Source organism: Haemaphysalis longicornis, unplaced genomic scaffold (assembly GCF_048455015.1).
Source record: "Haemaphysalis longicornis isolate Haplotype H1 unplaced genomic scaffold, Haemaphysalis longicornis Haplotype H1 scaffold_23, whole genome shotgun sequence".
Lineage (NCBI taxonomy): Eukaryota > Metazoa > Arthropoda > Arachnida > Ixodida > Ixodidae > Haemaphysalis > Haemaphysalis longicornis.
Window position 1 is genome coordinate 6,431,469 of NW_027526306.1, and position 15,095 is coordinate 6,446,563.

Here is a 15,095-nt window from a genome sequence, read left to right on the forward strand (position 1 = left end):
AAGGTTTTGTTTAGTGAGTGAAACTGTTTTTTATATTAGGGTTTTGGGGGCGTTTAAAGAAAAACCTAGGTAGCATTATTCACAAAGAGAGAGAGAAAGAGAGAGAGAGAGAGAGAGAGAGAGAGAGAGAGAGAGAGAGAGAGAGAGAGAGAGAGAGAGAGAGAGAGACCACCGTTTGCTCTATTAAAGAGAAATTATCTGTATTTTTCCGTAATTGAGACTTCCTATATACGTTACCGGTAATGTCCTCCCGAAACTAAACATTGGTATTACATTACGGCTCGGTGAAAATGGCGCTATTTTTTTCGATTTCAAGAAATAGTGCATTCCTGCTACGAACCTGAAAGGTCCTACTTTAATAAAAACGCAATTTCTTGGGCCACCTAAGTCGGCTTTAGTACTTTTAAGGTGAAAGCGGGCCGACAATTATTTACAACTTCTTTATGTCTAAATGGTATTTGTGTGTGAGGCTTCACTTTTTGTTTGTCTGTCTCTTAGCTAGAATTACTTCGAACAGCATTGTTTCTGCTAAACCGTGTTTGCTTGTCCATCTTCACTTTGTTCGCGTTAGGGTGTGAATTACGTCGACAAGCAGACTGCACATGACGCAGGTTCCTTAGAATGAGTGTTGTGCGGGGTATTAAGCTTTTACTCTATTCACGTGTCATAACTCTCAGGTGCAACGCACGCGGCACGCACTATTCTACCACGTGCAATTCATAGTTTTGTGATTTTTGGAAAACCAGCATAGTAGCCCCTAACACCTGGCCTTTTCTGGTCTATCTAGAACTGGATATGCGCCACGAAGGAAGGAAAACAAGGGCACTATCTTTTAGTGCCACCGCTGTCAATGTGTGAATGTAACGCAGCGGTAGCTCATTAGGCTGCTACTTTCGGGATGGACGTGCCATCAGATAACGCACATTCTGCTTTTCTTACTGTTCATAAAGGAGGCAATTTTTTGATTGGCATAAACAATAAACAACTAAAATATTCTTATCATGGCCGTCTTGGGGGTTTCAGATTAAGGACACTTTTTGAACCTTTACCCGGTTTGCATACGACATAAGAGTGCACCGCAGGCAATTCACACCACACTACTCTCCTACCACATAGACTTCATTCTCGCATGTACTTTGTCTTCGGACTCTGTGAAATGCTTGGTGACACAGATGGTTTCGTTTAAAACGCTACTCTGACGCAATTTTCATGAAAAACATTATTCGAGCATGGTACCAATGCTTTGAGAGTCTTGGCGATTAGCGAAGACTACTTCCTAACTTTCTAGCTGAAGCGCCACAACCAACCGAGACTGAGAAGGAAATTACAGAATAAAAGGGAAGGATTGGACGATTGAGTCAAGGTGCAGGCACCCCGACGGCCAACCATCGGCTGGCAATTCACGCAAGTGAGCGATGCAATGCGCTAGGCTCACCTTCCTCGTCCAGTAATACAGTCAGCTCCCGTGTCTACGCTGATCTTCCTTGTCATTTGCAACACCATCTGAGCATGATCACGTTAAGGCGCACATTACCGTCGCCCACAGAGTAAGATAAAAAGGAGCGCCCACTGTGGCCTATTCTGTGGCTTAAGATCACTTATTCCCCATCAGAGAGCAATTAGTCAGACATAATCACAGCGGGCTCAAAAATACCTTTCTTAACCCACCAGATCTTAGATGCAATCGTACGATCACGATTTCGGAAACAAGCAAACATCGCACACTGCACAATCCACACTAGTCTGATTCGGCTTACGGTGAAGCGATGCACCGCAACAATCCCCCTTCCTTGCTCGCCCGTTATCCTGCCGCGAGCATAACGATTTATTATTTTTCTGCACACAACGTTTACGTGTGCCGCCCGCACTCTCCATAGGTGTGCGGCAATGACACATACATTTGCACAAAAGAAATTTATGACTGCCGCCTTGCAATGAATATCGCAAGGGCGCTGTCAGCGTGATGAGGTGACCAGAGAATTCCGAACGCTATCTTTGTTTTAACCCCTGTCGTAACTCAGGGCCGGATGCTTTACCCGTTATACCTCGGTGGAACGGGAAGGGTTTCAGTTAATGAGCCCGTTTAATAAAGTAAGCACTGAGAGGTCGTGTAATTTTGTCCATTTCGCTAGCGGATAATGCAGGCACCTAGTATAATCATTACACCTGTCACGCTCTCTATATACGCTCTTTTCGTCTTTTCCCAGGTCAGAGACTATACGATCAGACCCACCTCTGTGTTTTCCTTCTATTCAATAAATTATTCTCTTTCTCTATTGCCGCGAGCTTCGTACCGAGTTCTTTGTAGTTAGCAAGGATTGCAGCGGGTTAGTGTGCTTGGGCATCAAAAGTTGGAAATTCTGTGTGATAACGCTCAGAGCACTCTGCAATATTTTCTGCAGCATACACACATATGTTTATCTTTGCAAGGACTGCTCATGTGGAATTCTTGGTGTTTTACCAAGGAATATAGTTGCCATGGAGACAAGGCAGTTGGGAACTATGGTCTGGGCAGTAGAAATAGCAGGGGGGACCTACTAGTTGAGTTTGCCGAACGGAATAACCTACGTATAATGAATACCTTCTTCTATAAACGGGAGAGTCGGAAGTGGACCTGGAGGAGCCCGAATGGGGAGCACAAAAATGAAATAGACTTCTAATTATGCGATAACCCTGGCGTCGTGCAGGATGTGGAAGTGCTCGGAAGGGTAAGGTGTAGTGACCACCTTATGGTAAGATCTCGAATTAGGCTAGATTTGAGGAGGGACCTCAACAAGCTAGTACGTAAGAAGCCGATAAAGGAGCTAACAGTAAGACGTAAAGTAGAAGAATTCAGGATCGCGCTGCAGAACCGATATTCCGCCCTTAACGAGGAAGCCGAGCTTACGACACAGGAAGCCAGCGACAACCTTACACGCATTATCACGGAGTGTGCAGTAGAAGTCGGGGGAACTATGGCTAGACAGGATACTGGTAAACGTTCTCAGGAGACGAAAGATGTAATCAGGAAATGGCAAACCATGAGAATCTCTACCGCAGCTGACAGAATAGAACTAGCCGAGCTCTCGAAGTTAATCAATAAGCGTAAGACAGCTGACATACGGAAGTATAATATGGAGAGGATCGAATACGCTGTAAAGAACGGAGGTAGCCTGAAAGCAGTGAAGAGACGTCTTGGCGTGGGGAAAAATCAGATGTATGCACTTAAGGATAAGCAAGGCAACGTCATCACAAATAGGGATAAAATAGTCACAGTGGCCGAGGAGTTCTATAGGGATCTGTACAGTAGCCGGGACATACAGGATAATGCCGAACGAGAGAGTAGTTCAGAGTAGATAGACATTTCACCAGTAACAACCGAAGAAGGAAGGAAGGCTTTGAAAGAAATGAAAGGGGGCAAAGCACCTGGTGAGGATCAGATAACAGCAGACCTCTTGAAGGATGGCGGAGAAATTGTACTTGAAAAACTGGCAAACCTGTATACCCAATGCGTAATGACCGCAATGGTACCGGAATCTTGGAAGAACGCTAACATCCTCCTAATCCATAAGAAAGGCGACATGAAGGACTTGAAAAATTACAGGCCGATCAGCTTACTGTCAGTCGTCTACAAGGTATTTACCAGGGTAATCGCTAACCGAATCTCTGCAACCTTAGATTTCAGTCAACCTAAAGAACAAGCAGGGTTCCGTAAAGGTTATTCAACAATGGACCATATTCACACGATCAATCAGGTGATAGAGAAGTGCGCTGAGTATACTGAACCCCTATATATAGCCTTCATAGATTATGAGAAAGCATTTGACTCGGTCGAAACCCTAGCAGTCATTCAGGCATTACGGAACCAGGGGGTAGATGAGCATTATGTAAGAATACTAGAGGATATCTACAATGGGTCTACAGCTACCATCATCCTTCATAGGGAGAGCAGTAAAATACCTATAGGGAAGGGTGTCAGACAAGGAGACACAATCTCTCCAATGTTATTCACAGCATGCTTACAAGAAGTATTCAGAACGTTGGATTGGGAACAGGTGGGAGTAAGGGTTAATGGAGAATACCTCAGTAACCTCAGATTTGCTGATGACGTTGCCTTGCTAAGTAACTCGGGGGACGAATTGCAAAGCATGCTTTCTGCACTGGGCGAACAGAGTAGAACCGTGGGACTGAAAATTAATATGCAGAAAACTAAAGTAATGATCAATAACCTCGGGACAGCACAGCAGTTTGAGATAGATGGCGAGGCAGTGGAAGTGGTAAGCGAATATATATACTTAAGCCAAGTTGTGACCCCAGATCCCAACCATGAGGCAGAGATAATTAGAAGGATCAGAATGGGGCGGGGTGCATATGGCAGACATTCTCAGATAATGAATAGCAGCCTACCATTGCCGCTGAAGAAGAAAGTGTATGACAGCTGCATCTTACCGGTACTCACCTACGGGGCAGAAACTTGGAGGCTCACTAAGAGGGTTCAACTTAAATTTAGAACGACTCAGCGGGCAATGGAGCGGAAAATGATAGGTGTAACATTAAGGGACAAGAAGAGAGCGGAGTGGGTCAGCGAGCAAACTGCTGTTAACGACATATTAGTAGAAATTAAGAAGAAGAAATGGACGTGGGCAGGGCACGTAATGCGAAGGCAAGATAACCGCTGGTCATTAAGGGTAACAGAGCGGATCCCTAGAGAAGGCAAGGGTTGCAGGGGGCGGCAGAAAGTTAGATGGGCAGATGAGATCAAGAAGTTTGCGGGGATAAATTGGTCACAGTTGGCACAGGACCGAGGTAATTGGAGAATAATGGGAGAGGCCTTTGCCCTGCAGTGGGCGTAGATAGGCTGGTGATGATGATGATGATGATGATGATGATGATGAGTATAGTCGATAGGTTATCTGAGAGAAATGTCACCAGCAGCTCCCCATCGTTAGAACGTTTTCGAGCCGCGCATTATCACCCATTAAAATGATTTTCGAAGAAGCAGGTTCCGGCGCGACAAAATACATGGTGTAAAAAGGAAAAAAATGCCGACTGGAACAGGCACGCTGCACGTTATCATGAGCCGCTGCGACTCCAATCACGTGGAAAGCAGTAAGTGAAAAACCCTAAATATAGGAACTTTAAGGCTACTATTTCGACTTATATTTGTTTCTAAATACACTGTTAAACCATTTCATTCTCATTTTTAAGATAGGTGTTTACTTTGTTTACAGCACGGAAGAGCGCTTAGTGCGTAAGAAATATTTTCCGCAGTAATCATGCCCCAAAGACGTTGGATGTCGGCACATTTGTATCTCTAAAGCTCACAATCGGTACTTTCGTGAAAAAGAACTTCGCTACTCAGAAAAAAATTTAACGAATGTCTAAGTAATTAGATAATCAATTTAATGAACATTTATGAGAAAAGCAAACACATGAAAGAGGATCGAGGAACTATCGTCAAAATACTTACGGGAGAAATCGCTTGAAAAGTATGCGGATTCATAAGTGGGCTGTAAATACCGTATTTAAAAAAATACATCCTCATACTGGAGACCCTATCCAAAACCAAATCAAAACACAGACAAAATAAAAAACAAGCCTAAATTTTCATGCGCTGAAAACTCCTTTTATCTTGGACCGATATTTTTGACCGAAGGGGCTGCGGAATCCGGATGGACGTTCGCCGTGGGGGTCAGCCATCTGTCTTCCCCGAATTCGTTTCGACAAACGCGAAGTGGGAAGGAGCGTGCATGGCGCCTGCTTGCGCGGAAGCTTGCCCTTGGATCGCACCACCGCGGCCATTCGTGTCGCTAAGAGAGAGTTTTAGTAAAGTGTTGTAGCTGTGGCGTTGTTTGCGCGCCGAAATCGCAAACGGGTAGCGCCTCGTTAACCAACGGATAGCGTGCCCGCTAACGCTATGGGCGCGTTAGCGGGCACGCTATACTTTCCGCTATACTAAAACTCTCTGCTTGGGCTAGCGCTGCTGCTTGGGCTAGCAGTGCAAGCCATTCGGGGTGCCAAGGCATGTTATTAGATAGTGTTAGCATAGCGGGTAGCGGGACCCGACTGAGCAGGTGCAAATTTGTTCCGGTGGGGTGAATTAGTTCCGCTGGCCTGCCTTCGCCATGCGCGTGCATTCGCTCCGATGAGGGGCAACCTCCACGCCCTCCCCGCACGGGCCTGAGCAGTAGGGTCCCGGTAACCCGCCGCCGTAGCGTGACCCTCGGGTAGCCGCTATGCTAAAACTTTTTATTTTGCCCGCAGAACGGCCCAAGCGAAAGAAAATCACGTGGGCGACGACGGGATGGGAAACGCGGCGGTGTATATAAAAAAATCCTTCCACGGGAGAGGACCAACATTTGAGATTTCTGTATTTTTGTGTACGATGCACTGCGTATCCGCTGTAGGCATGTATGATAGCTTCTTTTGGGTTAAAAAAATGCGATCCGGCTACATAACTGGTATTGACAGATATATGTGGCCCGTCTGCAAGATCGGCGAGGGAGGAACAGGTGGTATCGCTATGAGGGCCTCACAAATACAAGCACAAACTAGAATCAGCCAGCCGTGTGTACTGAGAGCCCACCTTGGAATGCATTATTTTGCACACTAGCGCCACGTGTTGAGGTTGGCGAAAGTTAAAATGTCCGCTTCTTGTTCTCAGAGTCGTTATACTCGGGAACAACTTTCTATGGCTAAGGAGAGAAAGCTACGGGAGGGGGGTCCAAGTGGCCGGCCGAACCACAATATTTCGCTTCGCAGTTGGAAGTAGTTCTACAAACATAATTCTTTGGGCATACCTATGCAATTCAAAAACATATATTTCCTTTTTTAGCTTTGCATTGACAATACCAATAAATCGCCAGAGTATCATCGCCAGTAAGTATTACTTTTTTAAAATTTTAGGTTTTTGTTTGGTTGCGGAAATTGCCACTCGTGCGCGAAGGTTTTCTACTGAAAAAAGGCATCTTCGTCGACAGCAGCTACTTTTCCGTTTATTAGCCCGCCACTTAATTTGCCGCAAATGATTTTTAATAAAACTTCACAACCAAAAGCTGTCAAAACTGATCAAGCAAGTAGTCTGCAACGCGTACGCCCAAGTAAGATTGACGCAACCAGGACTGTCCGTCGTTTCCTCATTTCGTTCGGTCAGATAGCTTACCGGCGTAAGCTATCGTACGGTCGCACGACTCAAGAATGAGGTTTTGCGTGGCACCCCGAAGTCCCCAAAGCGCAAAGGGCTTCGTTTGTCGACTACGAAACGGCCTGCAGTTCCAAGAAAAACAAGAGTAAAGCGGTACGACAGCTTTACCCTTGCTGCTCTCCAACGGAAAGTGCATCATTACTTCATTCGCTACGGGGAGCCAACTGCCGAAAAGATCTTCAGCGATGTGACCAGTGACCCCGACATTGGGCTGTCGAAGCTGAGTTTCAGGACGATGCATCGGCTTCTGAATGGCATTGGATTTGTTTTTCGGAAGCGAAAACGTAACTCTGCGCTTCTCGAAAGGGAGTACATCATTGTGTGGCGGCGGAAATATCTGCGGACCATTCGAGAAATACGAAAGCAGACACGGCATTTCGTTACTGTTTCGATTTGGCAGACAGATGGATAAATGTCAATTCCGACAATAACAATAGAAATCTCGCATATAACAATATTCGACAGTTGAAACGTAACAAGAAAAAATAACGATGGAAGTTCTCGTACCGCCAAATATTTTATTTCTGATAGTTACTTATCAACACCGCTCTCCATGCATACTGGCGTTAACTTTCTTTTCTTGGCGTTTTTCTGGATCCCTGCCTTTTGTTCGTATTTCGCATGCTATTCTGGTTCAGCAAGTGAAGGGACAAGTATGCATCGACAAGTTCTAATACTTTATGGACAGCACTCACGTACTGGATTTCGTTATCCATGGGGACGGGGGGGGGGGGGGGTGTACGTTCTAAGAACTTTTTTTATTTTGGTATTTTGCGTTGCCACCAGAAACTAAGCATACCTGCCTCGTACTAGAATGATGTTAGGTGCAAGCAGTAAATGCCTTTTCTGTCTTAATTAACCCCTCTTCCTACAGAAAGAATGACACGTATTCCGTTCATTCTGGCAGGACTATATACTACCTAGACGAGATATAAGTCCATGCTGGGCACACCAAGGGCACGGTGTGGGACGACAGCACTGTGTCATCCCGCGAAGACACCTTTCGCAAGGGTCTGACTACTGCTCTTCGTGCACCAAGTGGCAAAAATGGTCGGCTCATCGTGCTTCATACTGGAAGGGAGCAGGGCTTTGTGGAAAGGGCATGTCTCATTTCCCGTGCGTCAAAGAGTGCTTCCACTGACTACCACGGTGTAATATATGGCCAACGCTTGGAGAAGTGGTTCGCAGAACAACTTCTACCCAACATTGAGCCACAAAGTCTTATTGTTATGGACAATGCTCCGTACCACAGTGTTCGGACCGAAAAGCTGCCATCTACGTAGTGGCGCAAGGTCGACATTCAGTCATGGGTGACTGCAAAAACCATCCCGTTTTGCGATGACCGGTTGAAGCCCGAGCTCCTTCGGCTGGTGAATGGGAACAAACACAAGTTTTTTGGATACCGAATTGAAGCCCTGGACAGAGTTGCTGGTGATGACAGTGTTCGGCTCCCTCCTTACCACTGTGAATTCAACCCTCTTGAAATGGTGTGTAACCAGGTTAAGGAGTATATTGCTGCCAACAACACTTCATTCGATCTCGCTGAAGTTGAACGACTACTCAATGAAGCCATCGCCCGCGTGACTTGCGAAAACTGGGTCCGGGACTGCGCTCATATGGAGCATCTTCAGAAATAGGCCTGGGAGCGGAATGGTGAAATCGACACCACAATCGACAACGTCGTGATTCTGCTAGGTTCTGACTCGAGCAGCCCCATTGACTGCAGTGACAGCGAAATTATTGGCGTAGAGGAACTGTGATGAAACCGGTGTGCACTGACTTATGTGGTGCTGGTAGTGTGTGGCGACTGACGAGATGCTTTGTCTATGGTTCTGTTGACCGGAAGCTTGGAAGTACGCTCTGGTGGTTTATGTGGTGCTGCTTTTGTGTGGAAACTTACAGAACCCCCTGTTTATCTTTCCGATACCCAGCAGCTTGGAAGTGCGCTTTGTTGGTTACATGGTGCTGAACTTGTGTGGCAAGTGACGAGGTACTTTGTTTTCCTTTCTGGTGTTCAGACGCTTGGAAGTACACTGTGCTGGTTTATGTGGGGCTGCTTGTGTGCAACAACTTAAAGGACACCTTGTTTACCATTCTGATGCCCAGCAACTGGGGAGGTATCTGCTCATACGATGCCGGATTTGTGCAGCACTCGGAAATCATTGGGAGTGCTTGCTGTTAGTATGCGAATTAGTCTTCAGATTGTCGGTTGGGGGGGGGAAGCTAAGATGCAATTGCTGTACCTTTGTCATGCATAAAATGGAACGTGAGGACAAACGCTGGTAGCAAGCAGTGAGCAGTGGCACGTCACGTATCCAGTTTCACCCAGAAGAAATGCAATGGGAAAATTTGATTACAACCCAAGACATTGTGAACAGCCTTTGCAAATAGCAGTTACCAGTGGATGAAAAGACAATACTGGAAGAATTACCTGGCAGGAACTGCGAGATGGTCGTGATGACGCCAGAAATGCATTGTTGAGCTCTCCTAGATTTGTATTTGTTTCAGTCATCTGGAAAAAAATATACTACCATCAGCTGAACATTTTAGGTCAGGTAATCATTTGTACTCACTTTCTCGTGTTTTTTTGGTCTTTTCGACTACAGAGGGTAGAATACTGAAGTAATCTATCATGTTCGGCTCAAATAATTTCTTTTAAATGCGTATTTCCCTGGGTTAAATGCTGAGGAGTAATACGAATCGTCAATACCTCACTTTCAACTGTCGAAACGCTGAGGGTTTTCCTACTATCATCCTTAGCTTTTGTAAAAATACTAGCTTCCCGGGGCCCTGGTATGTGAGGTCGAGCACCCGAAAGGTAACGGCACGCTCTCATGAAACTTAATTTACAGACATGTTCACTGACATGGGGATGGGCAGTGTCACTTTGTCATGTTTGTGGCGCAATGTCTCGTACATAGATGTTGTTTTCACATTTATCATGACGAAATTACTGTACACCGTTCTCAGTGACTGCGAATAAGCGCTAACAGAGCCAGAAATGTTTGTTTGGAAATACGTGGCCGCGTGGCTTTGAGTGCTCTAGTGGGCTTGAAAGATGGGGTCACGGTTTTAAAGGTTTACTCCTGTGACTGGGGTTCGTGTGCATGTTTGTGGTTGTGTGATTACTTGGAGTGACTTCCGGATTTTTCCCAGCCGATTATGCAGGAAATAAATAAATGAAACAAAACACATTCTTTCTTCAGCTTCAATTTTTCGCGTAGCACACATTATTCCTGCTGACTAATGCTCACGGTGTACCGATGTCAAACTGTTTGCAACTGGTGGTGGCAGCCCCGAGTGTCGGGGTTTTACGGTCGGTTGTAGAATTGTGTGTTGGAATCCTGGCCATAGCCACAAAATTGCACATTTGTGCGAAATTTGGAGCACTTTAGCGATGGTGGGGTGCCACGTCGCCACCAAATGAAAATTGTGGAATTGGACGGGCAGGACCATCACTGGTCAACCCACGTATTGGGCTTGGGAACAAGTAAGTGCAAGGTGAGGCTAACATCAAATTTACAGCCATGAATACCCGTCAGCTACTTAATAATGTAAAGCAAGCCACGCTCCCACAACATTGATGTAAGTGACAAAGAAAGGAGGCTGTTGCAGCCAATTGCGATGTTGATGAAGAGTTAGCGGCTACACGCAGCCAACGCGAATTCTGTTGCCTGGTTTGGAAGCCAATTGAAATTTTGCAGACAGGCCCAGTTGCGGGGTTCTGGGGACGGTGCTTTTTTCGGCAAGTGAGCCAAGAAGTGTGCGAGTGATCACACATTAAAAAATGGGAAGGGGATGCTTTAACCACCAATCCGAATACGGCTTGATATTTTGGCGTTTGGCACAGTTAGCTGATGCAATGTACTTTACGATGTCAGTGACCACATTACTGGCAAAATGTTTAGTGAGCAATTGCTTTTAAACTTTACGACCAGTGCTAACTGTGCAGGTGTTTAGGCAGCGTTACGTTTTCAGCCGTCCAAGTGCTGACACGCCTTTATGGTGTAAACAGGCAACTTAGCCAGTAGAGTATCACTGCTATCCTCAGGTATGAAACCTCCGCCACTTAAATAGCGAGACACGACCAAAAGCCTGCAAAATGTTCATCAAAGATATTGGAATAAGAAGGGGTGGGAATTGAGCGCAGGAGTCATGGGTTCTGCAGCGCGAGCTTCCCTTCTACGCTTTCCGAGCTGTGGGTCACCGAAACTTCTTGGGACCTGCCTAACTCAGCGTTATCCAAATGGGATTTCACTTCGCGCCGTAGTGTGTGCGTGCTGCCATAACGGTATAGCGAGCCTGCGCTATGTAAGCACGCTACACGTGCCCGCTGTGCTGCTCAGTTTACGGCTCAAGAGAGTTTAAATATCAGAGCTTGCCCTCAAAACTGCAGCGCTGACAGAATTGACGGCGTTTCTGGACGGTTTGGAGTTTGAAGGTACCGTCCACGCTATAATATATTAAGTCGGTACGAGTTCTCCCGTAAAAGCGTTGGCCTTTATTTAGACTCAAATGAAACGTAGAGAAGGAGACGTTCATATGCCTGCATGATTGGCGATTGCTGTTCAGCGCACTCAACCACAGAGTCCATGCAAAGAAACGAACTGAAGCTAATGCATAAGCGTCACGCCGAAACCGAAACTGAAACCAGTTCACTGGGAAGTACTGTGGCGCAGTAACACAAAGCAGTTCATCCCCCCCCCCCCCACCCCCGCGTAGCTTTGTCTCCATTTTCACAGAACGTTGTCCCCGAGTATGGTTTGAATCTCCCCGGGTGTTTTGTTTTTTACGTGCAGAGCACTTTAAAGGAGCCATGAAGAGAAAACACAAGTTTGGTTCATTCAAAAGATTGTCTCGATAGAATCATACTGACACCACTTTTAACGTAAACTTCGCTCAAATAAGCTACATAATTAGGAAAAACGGGAATGGTCATGCGACCCACCAGCTCATTTCCCGCAACAGAACCTATGATGTCACATGAGCTAAGCTGTGCGATTGGCGGAGGCTGGCAGAAGCAGTCGCAAATTAGGTAGAGCTCACAAACTAGACGAACGAGCGATTTGCGCCTAAATTTAGGGCACATTCTTTACAAAGCAATAAGAATGATGGGACAAACAGTGGAAGTTACGAAAGCACATGTAAACATAGAAGTACTGATGCGTTCTGCTGCTCGTACTGCGCACAGCATGCTTGGTTTAGCTGCACAGCACTACGGGGCTTGGGGTTGTCTCAGACGACACTGGCCGATGGACGCAAGCAACGGTGTCTTACGTGACCCCATTTGTCGAGCGAGCACTGTTTCAGGGAACGAATATTTTCTCCCAGAACAAAAACAAGCCAGGTTTAAATGCGGGCAAAAACAAACCAAACGCTTGCCACGGTATGGTGGCGCCATCTAGGTTACGGAACGTAAAGAAACGCGGGAACAAACCAACACCGCTGTACAGGGTGGAGACAACCTTTGAACGGTCCCGTGCCGCCGCAATTGGGCCAACGGGCTCAACGCGTTATTCTTTTCGTTTCCCACGAGACCTAGCAACGCGAAACAGACAATATGATTCAAACTTCTTCAGTAAACCGCGTTGCGGCGATAATTTTAGCGCGGTTTTGACACAATGACTTGCTTCGGCGGCGAGCGAGCAACCCAAAATGGCGGCGCCAGCATATACGTGTCTCTACCCTGTACGGCGGATGCGTGAATGAAGGTACTCTAGGCTGCAGAGCGGTCGGTTCCTGTGATGTCATTTGGGACCACGAAAACGCACGATTGAGCGGGAAAATCAAAATTTTAACCTAAATTGTTTAATTTCTCAGTGAATAAAGCACCGTTTGTATCCGGACAAGCGCTGGGGGCACTATAAAACACGAAATCTTTCGAATAAAACCAACTTTCATTTTCTCTTCATGGGTCCTTTAAGCGCTCGCTCACTCGCTGGAACCATTCATATCGCCAAGGCGTTATGGTGTAGCCTATCACGGTCCAGCCTGTCACGGTTCTATCGCCGCGGCGTAACCCAGAGGCTTCGAAAGCCAAGCGGCTTTGCCAGGATATACGTAGCGTGAGCTAGGTTGAGCTGGTTGTTCTTAGCTTACCTGATTGTCTAGGATTACCTGATTATCATGCTTACTGCTGCTTACATCCAATCCAAATATAATCAAAATCCAATGCCAAACCAATCCAATGCAATGCAATCCAATCCAACCTCGCGCTTGCGCAGCACGGCTCTCCAGGAGCTACGCGAAAATAGTCAACCTCGGCCAGTGTAGCCAATCCAATAAAATCCAATCCAAGTAACGCTGTTGTTCGCGGCGGCGTGTTTCCAAACGTTTGCTGCACAGAGCACCCACGTTACATTTGTGATGTCACTGCGCGCGCTATTCTTTTGAGCACCTGCTAAAAGGAGCTCATTGTTCGGGCTCTGTGGCCTCGATGTAGAGTACCTGAGTACTGGCGCTGACGGCTTAGGTTCGAGCTCCAGCAGGTGTACATCTCTTGGGTTTTTTTTCCATTGCTTAACCCTCTTTTCTCTAAATTTAATTTTTCAAACTCTAATCTACGTGTTGATTTGGTTAATAATAGGGATATGGTATGTTTTAGGTCACTTTAGGTTTGGAGTGCAGCCAATGACGACGTTTAATTACCATTCTGCATCGCGTGAACAGACATGTCATGTGGGTGCTCTGTGCAGCGAAGCGTTTGGAAATACGCTTCGCGGCGTACCCCCAGAGGCTTCGAAAGCCATGTGGTTTAATAGTCATGGCGGTTTAATAGCCTGGCTCTGAGCAGAAAATAGTCAAATTCTGCTCAGATAAGCTTAAAGGTACCTCCGGCACCCTTAAGTTTGATCGCGTGCATACGTTGGGAGGGTTTTCTCCCGATAAATGCCGACCCATAATTGCGAAGTTCTGCTTCTTCAAGGACAAACAAACCATTCTAGGTTCGGCGTACAGGCTTAAGGTGTCGACTTTTTCGATCGGTGAAGATTTCGCCTTCTCAACCCGACTAGCCAGAAAAAAACTAACAGCTTTCGCCAGAGAAGAAAATAAGACATTTAAGCTATCGGTGGATAGAATACGCACCGACAATAAAACCTACACATACGACCCCATAACTGATACTGTTATGGCTTCGAACATATAGCAAAGGACAGGCGTCTACCCTTTGCGACCTAAGAACCACTCAACTAAAGAATTGCCGTCATTATCGGTTACGTACACTAACATTCGAAGCTTACTTCCTAAACGCGACCAGTTATGCTCTTACTTGGACGACAGTAATATCGACATCTTGGTGCTAACTGAAATTTGGTTACATTCTGACATCAGTGATAGCGAATATTTTAACGAAAAGAGGAACTACAGCGTTTACAGATACGATAGAACACACAGGAGGGGTGGTAGTGTTCTGCTCGCAGTTAGAAACGGGATAACGTCGTTTTCCGTTGAAACGAATGCTTTGGTGGAAATAACTTGGGCTGCATGCGTGACGGCATCCGCTAAGGTCTTAATAGGCGCCTGCTACCATCCACCTGACTCTGATTCATCCTTCTTGAAGGAACCGCGTGAAAGTATATCTTGGGCCTTGAAACAATGCCCTCTCTGATATAGTCTACCTTTTCGGGGACTTTAATTTCCCTCTCATTGATTGGTCGCTCCTCTCAGCCCCCTGTAGCACTTCTACCGAATTCATTAACTTAACCCTAGACTTCAATCTTGTTCAAGTTATAGACGAACACACTCGAGGGTCTAACATTTAAAAATCTTGAATTAACCACTGCACCAGAAAGCATAGGATCCGTATTATACATCGATGGGTTCAGCGATCATAAGCTCCTTCAGTTTATATTTCACACTCCTTTAAAATTTCCCGGTGCCATGATTAAAAAAAAATACGCGATTATAACAA